Source organism: Dendrobates tinctorius, unplaced genomic scaffold, assembly GCF_039654945.1.
Source record: "Dendrobates tinctorius isolate UK_male_01 unplaced genomic scaffold, ASM3965494v1 ptg000114l, whole genome shotgun sequence".
NCBI classification, from domain to species: Eukaryota; Metazoa; Chordata; class Amphibia; order Anura; family Dendrobatidae; genus Dendrobates; species Dendrobates tinctorius.
The window spans coordinates 6497648-6511179 of NW_027361782.1; the positions used below are offsets into that span (position 1 = coordinate 6497648).

General features: G+C 43.1%; 1 pseudogene; it reads left to right on the top strand.

The window, feature by feature from the left end:
• The first annotated feature begins 2965 nt into the window (after positions 1-2965).
• Positions 2966-13532, top strand: part of LOC141101089 (polymerase delta-interacting protein 3 pseudogene) — a 52090-nt pseudogene continuing 41523 nt past the window's right edge.

Consider the following 13532-nt stretch of genomic DNA (forward strand, 5'->3'; position numbering starts at 1 on the left):
AAAGGTTCGCATGGCCACTTGGCCATGCACTAGTATAGACTCCAATTGTATTTTGTGTGAGTGATGATGGATGCATGAAACTGGTGACTGACTCATTAAGACTCCCGTCCCTTGAATATGCATGTTATAGGGCTATAGAGTTAGAGTAAGTGCCTGTCAGTGGCTTGGTCTGCGCCATGGTGTTACCACATCTCAACACCTCACTCAGTGCCATATGGTGCCGTCCAGCTCTGGGCACCTTCAGTATCGCATTTAGCAGCTGCATCCGACAGTGTGATGCCTTGCGCAAGTCTAACGCTTTCCTCCCTTGTCCAGGTGGTTAGTGGTGTTCAGCAGAGCGGTGCAGTTGGCACATAGTGAGCTTTATTTATTAATTTAGGTTCTTCCTGGCACCACAGTTGTGTTGCCGAGCAATAGTGTGACTAGAGGGTCTCTATCCCAGTGTCTCAGGGGTAGAGTTCTGTATCTATACACCAGTGCTCACATTGCCGAGCTCTGTGAGCATAAACAGGCTGCGGCATTTGTGTTTGGTGGTCGGGCGGCTCTGTGAGGTAACAGAGTCCGCCTCTGTACACACTAGGTGGAGTTAACCCCGTGTGTTCCTCTAGTGTACCGCCATATAACGTCCGCCATTACCGAGCAGCAGTTACCATCTCTGCAAGGTGGACACCAAGCTGCGAACACACGTTATGCCTTCTTTATTATTTGGTGCGTTCCGCCAGCCCGTAACAGTCTCAGGGTTCTGTTTGAAGCACAGAAAGCATCATGAAGACCAAGGAACACAACAGGCAGGTCCGTGATACTGTTTTGGAGAAGTTTAAAGCTGGATTTGGATACAAAATGATTTCCAAAACTTTAAACATCCCAAGGAGCACTATGCAAGTGATCATATTGAAATGGAAGGAGTATCATACCACTGCAAATCTACCAAGACCCGGCCGTCCCTCTAAACTTTCATCTCAAACAAGGAGAAGACTGATCAGAGATGCAGCCAAGAGGCCCATGATCACTCTGGATGAACTGCAGAGATCTACAGATGAGGTGGGACTGTCTGTCCATAGGACAACAATCAGTTGTACAATGCACAAATCTGGCCTTTATGGAAGAGTGGCAAGAAAAAAGCCTTTTCTCAAAGATATCCATAAAAAGTGTAATTTAAAGTTTGCAACAAGCCACCTGGGAGACACACAAAACATGTGGAAGAAGGTGCTCTGGTCAGACAAAACCAAAATTGAACATTTTGGCAACAATGCCAAACGATATGTTTGGCGTAAAGGCAACACAGCTTATCACCCTGAACACACCATCCCCACTGTCAAACATGGTGGTGGCAGCATCATGGTTTGGACTGCTTTTCTTCAGCAGGGACAGGGAAGATGATTAAAATTGATGGGAAGATGGATGGAGCCAAATACAGAACCATTCTTGAAGAAAACCTTTTGGAGTCTACAAAAGACCTGAGATTGGGACGGAGATTTGTCTTTCAACAAGACAATGATCCCAAACAAAAAGCAAAATCTACAATGGAATGGTTCACAAATAAACATATCCAGATGTTAGAATGGCCAAGTCAAAGTCCAGACCTGAATCTAATCAAGAATCTGTGGAAAGAGCTGAAAACTGCTGTTCACAAATGATCTCTATCAAACCTCACTGAGCTCAAGCTGTTTGCCAAGGAAGAATGGGCCAGAGTTTCAGTCTCTCGATGTACAAAACTGATAGAGACATACCCCAAGTGACTTGCAGTTGTAATCGCAGCAAAAGGTGGCGCAACAACGTATTAAGTTAAAGGGGCCGAATAATATTGCACGCCCCACTTTTCAGTTTTTGAATTTCCACAAAAATTTACCAATAAATAAATAACCAATAAATTTCATTCAACTTCACAATTGTGTCCCACTTGTTGCTGATTCTTCACCAAAAATTTACATTTGGTATCTTTATGTTTGAAGCATGATATGTGGGAAAAGGTTGAAAAGTTCCAGGGGGCCAAATTATTTCGCAAGGCACTGTACATACACCCCAATAAGTCTTTGAACCCAACCAAAGTTCCCATTTTTATTAATTTGCACCTCCTGTTCTGCCCTCTGAATATAGGGCAAATATGTTTGCATTATGTGCTGGTTTAGTTAGCACCATCTAGTGGTGACTGAATTTATAGCTGTGTCTTAAATTGCTTTACAGCCTGTGTCTTTAACAGAATGATGCATGTGGGATTGAAGCAATGTATTCTTGATGAGGGAGATGCCATTTTCTTCTTTGTATATCATAGGACGCACGTTGTTTACTTGTCTTCCTGTAACTCCCCTACTTGAGTTCGTTATCCTGGTAAAGCATATCTAGTAAGGTTAATATCTTTTCTTGCAATGCAGTGTTGTACAGAGATGTTATTAGCTGTATAGCAGTCAGTGCTCAGTAAATGTAATTTGACACCTGTGTGTTTCTATGTAAAGTTTGCATCACACTGTATATTTCTTGTAATTGTGTTAGCTGTGTAATCATCTGCCCAATACCCATGTCGTTTGTATTCGTTATAGTTTTACCACATGTTCTATACTCTTCACCAATAAACAAGTTAGACTACAGAGAACGGTCTGTTTATTTTGGAAGATAGAAGGTGGTTTATGCTGTATGCTAGAGTGCACATCGTGTCAACGTGTATGAAGGCAGAACACCTCCCATAATGTCAGCCTATGCTGATTCAAATTTGGATGCACTCCAATACCCCTTGGAATAGATGTGGAGGAGGACCTCCTAAAAATCTTTTCCCAATTTATTGGAGCGGGTCTCCTATACTTTTAATGGCCATTCAGTAAGAGTATGGGCTGACAAACATTTCCCCTTGGGGGGTACACATCATCATACTGTGTAAACCTTTTTTGCGGGCATCATAAGCACCCTTAAAAACAAAAACGTGGTTTCCTTCACAGTTGCTGCAGGGAAGGTGCAGGTTTGTAGAAGAAATATGGCGGACATGTTGCTGGATGAAGTGATCTGGAAAAGGGGCATGGTGATGGCGGGAATGGGAACGTACAGGATTAATAACAGGGGGGCTATGGGAGGTATGAGATCCAGGATACAGCCTACAATGATTAGTCGTTTAGCCCCCACCAATTATCAGAATGCGTTTGATGCCCATCAGAAGATAGGGGTAACAGATGTGCATCTGAAGCTACGTATAAAAGATGTCCGTGAGAAATTGTTTGCCAAAGATGCACATTTCCGTATAAACTGTAAAGTGCAAGATGCTCATGAGATGCTGAATACTGGAAAGCAGCAGATCAGTGTCGGAGGAAAACCAACCAATCTGATGGATGCTCATGAAAAACAAAGTTTAAAGAGGAGTGCACCATCCGTAACTATTAACTCACCTGTGGCACAAGGTTGGTCATCTTCACCCATAAATTTTACCAAGACCATCAAAATTTCACAGCCGAAAACTATTTCTTCACATGTAATGAACACTGTTAAAGGAATGCGAAAAAAACGTAGTTCACCATGAACCTGGGAGACCACAGATTTCCTCTTTACAAGATATGGACAATGATGGCATTCATGTTGACTTGGAACTTTCCCACATCCTCACCAAGAAGATGAAGATCACAGCTGCCAACACTGTGAAAAAAGGCCGGGAATGTCTAGAAATTCATTTTCCCTTGTGCAAACTTTACCTCTTACTAAACTGGTACAGAATGATGCATACACAGCTCCCATGTCTACTCAGCATAAGACTTCACCACATTTATTGCACAGGCTCTAACCAACGTGTCACGGACACTTGTCACAAAGGAGGACAGTTCTTCAGTAGGGCCGACTCTAAAAGAGTCTGTCTTTAGCCCTTTAGAAGACACAAAAATGACCATTAATAATTTGCATCCAAGAGTCACAGAGGAAGATATTGTGTAGCTTTTCTGTGTATGCAGGGTCTTGAAGAGCGCCCGCTTGTTTAGTTGCAGAGATTGTGTTTGTGTGAAAGGAAAATGCAGTTGGTGTCTACAAAAAATACAACAACAGATACCTAGGTGGACAACAAATGAAATGCAATCTACATGTGAATGGTAGTGTGATAACATCAGACCAACCTATCCTTCTAAGATTAAGTGACACCCCAACAATGAACAAGGAAGGTGAATCTACAATAAACACAACCTCCTCCTCATCCAGTGTTGCTTCAAATCATCCCACTAAGGCTGGTTTCACATTTGCGTTTTTTAGCGCTGGAAAAAAACGCACACCTGCGCGTGCGTTTTTCCCCTATATTTAACATGGGTGCGCATACCTGCGCACTGGTCAGCGCATGTATGCGATTTTCATGCGCTGCGTTTTTTTGGGGTGTGCGTTGGGATTTTCCAGACGCAGCATGTTGCATTTTTTGGCCCTGCAAAAAAGCGCATGCGCACATATGCGCACGTTTTGCGCTAAAAATGGCCATTATAGCCTATGGATGCGCATATGTGCGCACTGGGATGCTCATGTATGCGTTTTTTTGCATATGCGTTTTTTTTTAAACCATGGAATTTAGGGGTTTGGGTTAGAGTTAGGGTTAGTTAAGGGGGTTTAGGGTTAGGGTTATGGTCAGGGTCAGGGTTAGGGTTAGGGTCAGGGTTAGGGTTAAGTATGGTTTTGTTAAGGATTAGGGTCATGGTTAGGGTCAGGATTAGGGTTAAGTATGGTTTTGTTAAGGGTTAGGGTCAGGGTTAGGGTTAGGGTTAGGGTTAGGGTCAGGGTTAGGGTTAGGGTCAGGGTTAGGGTCAGGATTAGGGTTAAGTATGGTTTTGTTAAGGATTAGGGTCAGGGTTAGGGTCAGGATTAGGGTTAAGTATGGTTTTGTTAAGGGTTAGGGTCAGGGTTAGGGTTAGGGTTAGGGTCAGGGTTAGGGTCAGGATTAGGGTTAAGTATGGTTTTGTTAAGGATTAGGGTCAGGGTTAGGGTCAGGATTAGGGTTAAGTATGGTTTTGTTAAGGGTTAGGGTCAGGGTTAGGGTTAGGGTTAGGGTCAGGGTTAGGGTCAGGATTAGGGTTAAGTATGGTTTGGTTAAGGGTTAGGGTCAGGGTTAGGGTTAGGGTTAGGGTTAAGTATGGTTTTGTTAAGGGTTAGGGTCAGGGTTAGGGTTAGGGTCAGGGTTAGGGTTAGGGTTAGGGTTAGGGTCAGGGTTAGGGTTAGGGTTAGGGTCAGGGTTAGGGTTAGGGTTAGTTAGGGTTTAGGGTTTGGGTTAAGTATGATTTGGTTAAGGGTTAGGGTCAGGGTTAGGGTTAGGGTTAGGGTCAGGGTTAGGGTTAGGGTTAGGGTCAGGGTTAGGGTTAGTAAAGTCATGGTTTGGGTAGTGTGAGGGGCCACCTAAAAATGTTGGAAAAAAACGCAAACGCGGCAAAAACGCGCTAAAAACGCATACAAACGCATAAAAACGCTGCGTTTTTTTCATGCATGCTCATAAAAATGCTTGAAAAAAACGCAGCAGTTGTATGCTTATGTATGCGTTTTTTCAATGCGTTTTTTTGCGGGAAAAACGCGCTGCAAAAAAAAGCAAGTGTGAAACTAGCCTAAGCTTGATCCTAATACGGTACTATCTTAAAAGCACTCATTAAATCCTCAGGGTCATCAGCAATTAATCCAACCAACTACATTTAAGCTTAAGCTCTGATGAGACCACCACAAATTGGAGACTGTTATAAGAGAGCTCCCCAATTTACATATGTGCCGAAAGACTCCTTAACCCCTTCCTGACATGAGACGTACTATCCCGTCCATGGGACCCGGGCCCCTATGCCCATCGACGGGATAGTACGTCTACCGCGATCAGCGGCGCCCACGTGGTGAGCGCCGCTAATCGCGGCCGGGTGTCAACTGATTATCACAGCTGACACCCGGCACAATGTGTCAGGGGCGGTCAAACATGATCGCGGTGTACCGGGGGTTAAAGGGAAGCATCGGCAGGGAGGGGACTCCCTCCATGCTTCCCTGATCCCCCCACGGCAGCGCAATGTGCAGCGCTGCTGCGGGGGGCTCCTTTCCTGCAGGCCCCCGAATCCAAGATGGCGACGGGGGCTTCGGGGGCCTGCAGGAAGCTTGCTTCCTCAGTGCCTGCAAAGCGCAGGCATGAGGAAGCCTTCTGCAGTGCCTGTGACAGATTGCTGATCTGTCACAGGACAGTGATGTCCCACCTGGGACTATTTAATAATGTAAAAAAAAAAATAAAAAAAAGTGTTAAAATAAAAAAAAAAAAATATTCCCCCAAATAAATCCATTTTTTAGAAATAAAAAAAAACAATAAAAGTACACATATTAGGTATCGCCGCGTCCGTAACGACCCGCCCTATAAAACTTTCCCATTAGTTAACCCCTTTAGCGAACCCCTTAAAAAATAAAAATAAAAAACGAAGCAAAAAACAAAGATTCATTATCATACCGCCAAACAAAAAGTGTAATAACGCGCGATCAAAAAGACGCATATAAATATCCATGGTACCGCTGAAAATGTCATCTTGTCCCACAAAAAACGAGCCACCATACAGCATCATCCGCAAAAAAATAAAAAAGTTATAGCTCACAGAATAAAGCGATGCAAAAATAATTATTTTTTATATAAAATCGTTTTCATTGCATAAAACCGACAAAACATAAAAAAACGACCTAAATGAGGTATCGCTGTAACCGTACTGACCCGAAGAATAAAACCGCTTTATCAATTTTATCGCACGCAGAACGGTGTAAACGCACCCCCCCAAAAGAAATTCATGAAACGCTGGTTTTTGTTCATTCTGCGTCCCAAAAATCGGAATAAAAAGTGATCAAAAAATGTCACCTGCCCAAAATAGTACCAATAAAACGTCAACTCATCCCGCAAAAAATAAGACCTCACATGACTCGGTGGGTCAAAATACGGAAAAATTATAGCTCTCAATATGTGGTGATGCAAAAACTATTTTTACAATAAAAAGCGTCTTTTAGCGTGCGACAGCTGCCAAACATAAAAACCGCCATAAATAGTAAATCAAACCCCCCGTTATCACCCCCTTAGTTAGGGAAAAATAATAAAATAAAAAAATGTATTTATTTCCATTAGGGTTAGGGCTAGGGTTAGGGTTAGGGCTAGGGTTAGGGCTGAGATTAGGGTTAGGGGTGTGTTGGGGTTCGGGTTGGAGTTAGAATTGGGGGTTTCCACTGTTTGGGCACATCAGGGGCTCTCCAAATGCAACATGGCGTCTGATCTCATTTCCAGCCAATTCTGAGTTGAAAAAGTCAAATGGTGCTCCTTCCCTTCCAAGCTCTGCCATGCGCCCAAACAGTGTTTTATCCCCACATGTAGGGTATCAGCCTACTCAGGTCAAATTGCAAAACAATTTTTGGTGTCCAATTTCTCCTGTTACCCTTAGGAAAATAAAAAATTGGGGGTAAAAATATCATTTTTGTGGAAAAAAATGATTTTTTTATTTTCACGTCCGAGCATTATTAACTTCTGTGAAGCACTTGGGGGTTCAAAGTGCTTACCACACATCTAGATAAGTTCCTTAGGAGGTCTCATTTCCAAAATGGGGTCATTTGTGGGGGGTTTCCACTGTTTAGGTACATTAGGGGCTCTCCAAAGGCAACATGACACCTGCAGACCATTCCTTCAAAGTCTGCATTCCAAAACGTCACTACTTCCCTTCCGAACCCTGACGTGTGTCCATACAGTAGTTTTCTCCCACATATGGGGTGTCAGCGTACTCAGGACAAATTGGACAACAACTTTTGTGGTTCAATTTCTCCTGTTACCCTGGGGAAATTAAAAAATTTGGGGACTAATTGATCATGTTTGTTGAAAAAATACGATTTTTTTATTTTCATGCCCTGGCATTATAAACTTCTGTGAAGCCTTTGGGGGTTCAAAGTGCTCACCTCACATCTAGATAAGTTCCTTAGGGGGTCTAGTTTTCAAAATGAGGTCATTTGTGGGGGGTTTCCACTGTTTAGGTACATTAGGGGCTCTCCAAAGGCAACATGACACCCGCAGACCATTCCATCAAAGTCTGCATTCCAAAACGTCACTACTTCCCTTCCGAGCCCCGACGTGTGTCCATACAGTAGTTTTCTCCCACATATGGGGTATCAGCATACTCAGGACAAATTGGACAACAACTTTTGTGGTCCAATTTCTCCTGGTACCCTTGGGAAAATAAAAAAATGGTGACTAAAAGATTATGTTTGTGGAAAAAATACGAATTTTTTATTTTCACGCCCGGGCGCTATAAACTTCTGTGAAGCACTGGGGGGTTCAAAGTGCTCACCACACATCTAGATAAGTTCCTTGGGGGGTCTAGTTTACAAAATGGTGTAATTTGTGGGGGGTTTCCACTGTTTAGGTACATCAGGGGTTTTCCAATCGCGACATGATGTCCGATCTCAATTCCAGGCAAAAACGTGAAATGGCGCTGCTTCCCTTCCGAGCTCTGCCATGCGCCCAAATAGTGGTTTACCCCCACATGTGGGGTATCAGCGTACTCAGGACAAATTGCACAATAACTTTTAGGGTCCTGTTACCCTTGGAAAAATAAGAATTGAGGGTGAAAAGATCATTTTTGTGGAAAAAATATGATTTTTTTAATTGTACAGCTTTATGTTATAAACTTCTGTGAAGCCCTTGGGGGTTCAAAGTTCTCACCACACATCTAGATAAGTTCCTTAGGGGGTCTAGTTTCCAAAATGGTGTCATTTGTGGGGAGTTTCCACTGTTTTGGTACATCAGGGGTTTTCCAATCGCGACATGGTGTCCGATCTCAATTCCAGACAAAAACGTCAAATGGCGCTGCTTCCCTTCCGAGCTCTGCCATGCGCCCAAATAGTGGTTTACCCCCACATGTGGGGTATCAGCGTACTCAGGACAAATTGCACAATAACTTTTAGGGTCCTGTTACCCTTGGGAAAATAAAAATTGGGGTGAAAAGATCATTTTTGTGGAAAAAATATGATTTTTTAATTGTACCGCTGTACGCTATAAACTTCTGTAAAGCCCTTGTGGGTTCAAAGTTCTCACCACATATCTAGATAAGTTCCTTGGGGGGTCTAGTTTCCAAAATGGGGTCACTTGTAGGGGGTTTCCACTGTTTAGGTACATCAGGGACTCTCCAAACGTGACATGGCGTCCGATCTGAATTCCAGCCAATTTTGCATTGAAAAAGTCAAACGGTGCTCCTTCCATTCTGAGCTCTGCCATGCGCCGAAACAGTCGTTCCCCCCCACATATCCGGTGTCAGCGTACTCAGGACAAATTGCACAATAACTTTTGCAGTCCAATTTCTCCTTTTACCCTTGGTAAAATAAAAAAATTGAACTTGAAGTATTTTTTTTGTGAAAAAAAGTTAGATGTTCATTTTTTTTTTAAATATTCAAAAAAAATTCCTGTGATGCACCTAAAGGGTTAATAAACTTCTTGAATGTGGTTTTGAGCACCTGAAGGGGTGCAGTTTTTAGAATGGTGTCACTTTTGGGTATTTTCTATCATATAGAACCCTCAAAGTGACCTCAAATGTGGTCCTAAAAATAAAATGGTGTTGTAAAAATGAGAAATCGCTGGTCAACTTTTAACCCTTATAACTTCCTAACAAAAAAAAAATTTTGGTTCCAAAATTGTGCTGATGTAAAGTAAACATGTGGGAAATGTTAGTTATCAAGTTTTTTGTGTGCCATATCTCTGTGATTTAAGGGCATAAAAATTCAAAGTTGGAAAATTGCGAAATTTTCAAAATTTTCGCCAAATTTCCATTTTTCCCACAAATAAACGCAAGTTATTTGAATGAAATTTTACCACTAACATGAAGTACAATATGTCACGAGAAAACAATGTCAGAATCACCAGGATCCATGGAAGCGTTCCAGAGTTATGACCTCATAAAGGGACAGTGGTCAGAATTGTAAAAATTGGCCCGGTCATGAACGTGCAAACCACCCTTGGGGGTGAAGGGGTTAAAAAAAAGCCCCTTCATTTTGCTTCTTGGGTTTTGTTTAGCGCTGAGCCCCACCAGGTAGTTGATGTTTGAAGGAGTCTGGCATTAGACATTGGACAATCAATCCTGTTCCTAACATTGCAGTACAGTTCACCTTTGTTCTGGGGCAGTTGCGTTATTGCATCAAGAATTTCTGCTCTCCCCTTCCTCTAGTATTCTGATACAGCACGATTATAGTTCGACTGCTATGTCTAGGGTTGGCTAAATGTTAATTAACTTGTTTAAATTTCTTCAATAATCTGTTTCTACAAAATAAAATGTTTGTTGTTTTGTAGTTTTAATATCTGGATTCCTACAAATGGATTTGAAGACCTGCATATTCCAGTAAATGGGGGGAATTACTAAGTGTCCACTGACTGTGTTCTAGGCAAAAAAAGTTTTTATGCCTATTTCATGTCTCACACTGTGAAAATGTGATTTAGAACTCTACAATCGTAGGCAATACTTATTGCCCTGCGGCTGAAGCATATTGTGCTATCTGTGATTGGAATACAGAGAAATGCTGAAAGGAAAAAGATCACACTAATAGTGATCTAAATACTGAGATGTGTATAGAGGAATACTGGGAGGACACAGATTGTGGCTTTCTATCAACTTCATCTGCATTTACAAATTTGTATTTAATGCTAGTAAAAAAAAAAATTCTCACGTTTAGGCAGGGCGCAGTGCCATACAACAACTATGTATTTACTCTTCCTGTACAAGCCGATAATTTGTTTTAAATTGATATTTATTTGGACTCATCATTGAGAGGGGATCCACAAGAAACGATAGGTGAACTCTGCTGACACTAAAAACACCCCTTTGAAAACAATAACGTGGCTGTTGCATCACGGAACACATTCACCATGGTGATCTAGTGTTGGAAGTTGGAAGAGACGTCGAGGATGGCTTCCTAAAAATCTTTTCCCAATTTAACCCCCTTCTGCCATCATATGGACTATACCATCCATGTGACTCAGCACAATATGACAATGAATGGTATAATACGCCATAGCGATCGGCTATGCACACGGGGGTGCGCGGACAATCGCCACCAATTGTCAGCTGATTATCACAGCTGACACCCGGCACTAAGTGCCAGGAGCAGTCACAGACCACTCCTGGCACATTAAGCCATGGAATACTGTGATCCAACACGGCATGGTGCGGGGTCCCGATCGCTGCAATGGTAACCCGATGTCGCCATGACGACATCCAGGTTACCAGAGCTGAGAAACTTCCTGTCATGAGCAGTGCATTTCAGGAAGTCTTCCAGGTCATTGTGCACTGAGTGCAGAGCTGATAGCTTCTATAACATGCAGATGCTGCTTCATCTGTGTAAGGAATCTGGGTCCTTCTATGCCTATGCAGCAACCCAGATTCTCACTTTTTTTCGCGTTTCCGCGGCAGTTTTAACCGCGCGATTTTGCTGCGAAAATGCGAAAAATAAGCATCCCATGCATTCCTATGGGATTCCGCAATGCTGTACTAATGCTGCGGTTTTTACCGCGGCGGAATCGCTTTGCGGTAAAAACTGCAGCATGCTCATTATTTTGCGGAATCGCGGCGATCCCGCACCCATAGGAATGCATTGTTCCGCTTATTTCCCGCATGTGGCTGTGCACACCATGCGGAAAGTAAGCAGAACAATTGCGGATGGTACCCACGGTCCGGAGGAGAGGAGGCTGTCCTCCGGGCTTTGGGTACCATATCCCTGTAAAAAATAGAATTTAAAATAAAAAATATTGTATTCTCACCCTCCGACGTCCCGCGCAGCCTTCCCGCCTCTCTCCACGCTCCCGTTCCCAGTAGTCCTTTGCGAAAATGCCCGCGATGGCGTCCGATCTCGCGGGATCGCGAAGTCTCGCGGTAATTCGCGCGACGTCATCGCGAATTACCGCGAGACGTCGCGCTCCCGCGAGAACTGACGTCATCGCGGGCATTTTCGCAAAGGACTACTGGGAACGGATGCGCGGGACGTCGGAGGGTGAGAATAACACTATTTTTTTTTTTTTTTTTACATTCTATCTTTTACTACTGATGCCGCATAGGCGGCCTCAGTAGTAAAAAGTTGGTCACACTCGTCAAACACTGTGTTTGACGAGTGTGACCAACCTGTCAATCAGTTCTCCAAGCGATGCTACAGATCGTTTGGAGAACGCTAGCGTTTTGCAAGCTAATACGCTTGCAAAATGCTAGTTTTTCCGCGGGAAAATCGCGGGAATTTAAAATGCGATTTTCCCACGGACTGGAATTCCGGAATTCTCGCGGTAATTTCCGCGAGAGTTCCGGTACGTGTGCACTTAGCCTAAGTCCTTTTTCCCAGCTTCTAAGCATGCTCACAGGACGAGCTCTCATTGGAGTCCAGGAGTCAGGTGCTCAGGTCCTGCTCCTGATTTCATTGGTTCTGCTCTGGAGATTTCCGGAAGGTCCCGTACGCTATAAAAAGTGCGCATGGCTGTTACGCCATGCGCTAGTATTTTCATACTGCTGCTGTGTGTATGGTGATGGATGCTTGGACTGGTGACTGACTCATTAAGAAACCCCTTCCCTCTGAAAATACGTCTGTGAGAGTGTGTGGGATTCAGTCTCTAGCAGCGCCAGCGCCATCAAGCCTCACCTGTTGCAGCAGCCTGCGCCCTGAATTGCGCCAGTGTCTTTTCAGTGCTTTTCCAGCGGCTCTGTTCCTGCCGCGCTGCAGTTGCAGCCCAATGTGCATTCGTGGTTGCAACGCCACTGCGTCAGACGTTTATCGGTAGGTCTAGACGGAGTCAGGCCTGTCACTCTTGGTGACTCCTGTGACCCTGTACCACGTCTGTCACGCTGAGCTTCTGTGAAGTTAAAACAGACTCAGCGTTTTTTGTATATGTGTTTTGCTTGCAGCTCTGTGTGTGAAACAGACTGCTTCAGCGTTACTTTACATATGTTTATGTTTGCAGCTCTGTGACTACAACTGAGTTTGTTTTTGTGCACCAGGTGCAGTTTAACCCTGTGCACATTAACATCCTTGTGCTCTGCCTCTTTAGCAGCGGTTTCTACATCTGCCGCACGGTGGACACAGGGTGGCGAACACGCTTTATTTATATTTTTATTTAGCGTGTTCCGCCGACCATAACAATCTGTATGCTATAGAAGCAATCAGTCTGCAAAAAATGATTGTCCCATAGTGGGACAAAGTGTAAAAGTTAGAAAGAAGTAAAAAAAAAATTAAATAATTGTAAAAATATTTTTTTGAAAATAATAAAAAAATCAATATTTATTCTATCACTAAATAAATATTGGAATGAAGGAAAAAATCAATAAAAGTACACATATTTGGTATCGCCGCGTCCATAATGACCCGACCTAAAAAACAGTCCCACTAGTTAACCCCTTTAGTGAACACCATAAAAAAAAACAAGGCAAAAAACAATGCGTTATCATCATACTGCCGAACAAAAAGTGGAATAACACGTGATCAAAAGATGGATATCACATAAATAAACATGGTACCGCTGAAAACTTCACCTTGTCCCACAAAAAAACAAGCTGCCATATAGCATCATCAGCAAAAAAAATATATAGCTG